Source organism: Triticum aestivum, chromosome 3D (assembly GCF_018294505.1).
Source record: "Triticum aestivum cultivar Chinese Spring chromosome 3D, IWGSC CS RefSeq v2.1, whole genome shotgun sequence".
In the NCBI taxonomy this organism is placed as follows: domain Eukaryota; kingdom Viridiplantae; phylum Streptophyta; class Magnoliopsida; order Poales; family Poaceae; genus Triticum; species Triticum aestivum.
The window spans coordinates 537,353,448-537,355,208 of NC_057802.1; the positions used below are offsets into that span (position 1 = coordinate 537,353,448).

The following is a 1,761-nucleotide window of genomic DNA, read 5'->3' on the forward strand; positions in this document are numbered from 1 at the left end:
TATTGTGGAGAAGTAATTGGTGGCTGTGTTTCCTCCAACATCCAGACCGACAAGAAAAATCCCTGCAGTTAATCTTGCGATTCACAGGAGTAGGAGATGAAAAGTCCCAAACTGGTGGTGAGGATTTGGTGAATTGTGTACATATTCTCATATCGATGGCGAAACCGGCATCATTCATATGGTTCATGACCAATGCCATGGTGGCCATTCCTTGTGCACCATGACACTGGATCCAGGACGATGTACTGACAGGCACTAACATTTTTCGTCGATCGTATAACACGAGAACCTGTAGTTATGTTATAGAGCAGGCTTGCCAGACAGAAGAATGCGCATTATCCTTACTAACATTTGCAAATATATGTACCAACAGATTAATGCATTTCAAGTAGATATAATTTCTCTTACTAATTGCTAGTACTTCCCCTACAACAGCCTGGATATGTTTTGATATGTTCATTCTATCTTGCCTGTGAAAAACTCTCTTCCTCTCATCTGTCTCCGGGTGGCTGGGATTGATAGGAAGGACTTTGTGATTATAAGCAGAAGAGCAAGCTTGCCTGCCAAATCTGAACCTTACACATATGTTCATCCGGCTTCCCTTTGCGTACGTTACAGGATCAAACCAACTCCACTTTCGATTTCTATTTCCAATTCAGAAGACTGCCTAAGCCCGTCTGCGAGAAGGGCCACCTTTAAGCCCTCAGCGATTGTAAACAGCAGATGCTGAGGACTAATTTGCTTATCTCCAGGGGGTCAAATTTTAATTTTAAAATTTGGTTGGGGTGCGCCTGCCCAGGCAATAGTGCAACGCACTGGGCGACACCTGAGGGCCCCAGTGGCAAGCCACTGTGGTGAGCCCTCCCCCATAAAAAATAAATTTAATATCGTTGTGGGCACATGGCCCACATATCGGAAATTAAACTGATAAGAACAGATACTACACTTGATCTTAGCCAAAAGGTCGAGAAAGGTATGAGTTGTTAGCCGTGCCCTCCCCTCTATTTGTAGCCTCTCGGCCTCCCGTCCCCTCTTCGCTAGGCGAGGTGGTACTAAAGGAGTCGCCTCTCGCGCGCGGCTGCGGAGCGCGGACGCTGCGCTGCGTGCCCCCCGGCCCCGAGCCAGCCTCTTTGTTGCATGGGCCTCCAGCGAGACGGCCTTTCCCGATGAGGCCTGTATTATGGGCCTGAGTTGCTCACGGCTCTTCTTGGAGGCCGAGCCCTATCGGGGTGTGTTCTGAAGCCTGACGATCCGTGCATGCACGGCTGCCTGAGGCGGTGCACTGCACGGTGAGATGAGACGCCGGAGTGGCGGCGTCGATCGACCGGGAAACTCCCCAGGAATGCGGTCGTCGCTTCCAGTCTCTCTGTTATCAATCATTCTGTGCGTTCTTTTGCGGAATATACTCTAGTGTGTAGCTCTGCACAACAGAAGCGACGTTCGAAGAAGGCAAGGTAGCATCCATCCATCAAGGAATACTAGTGAATTGTGCGTGCAATAAATAGAAAAATACCTCAGATATATAGCAACAACAACAACAAAAATGCATTCCTAATATTTATCGCCTTGCCCACTGATCATATTAGACGAGCTCCAACTCTAGCCCAGAATGATTCTCATCCTCTAGAATCAAGATTGTTCTATATCAATGTTTGATGTCATACTTCAATGTGAATCACCCTTTTTTTCAGAAAAGATTCAGATCTATTAGTTCATTAGAAGTACAAAGCACCTCGAACATACTAAAAATCCACATCTAGG

General features: G+C 47.0%; 1 non-coding gene across 1 annotated transcript; it reads right to left on the bottom strand.

Annotated features, from left to right (window-relative positions):
• Positions 1–780: 780 nt before the first annotated feature.
• Positions 781–977, bottom strand: LOC123081111 (U2 spliceosomal RNA). Its single transcript, XR_006438633.1, has one exon. It is a non-coding gene; the product is annotated as a U2 spliceosomal RNA (small nuclear RNA).
• Positions 978–1,761: the final 784 nt, after the last annotated feature.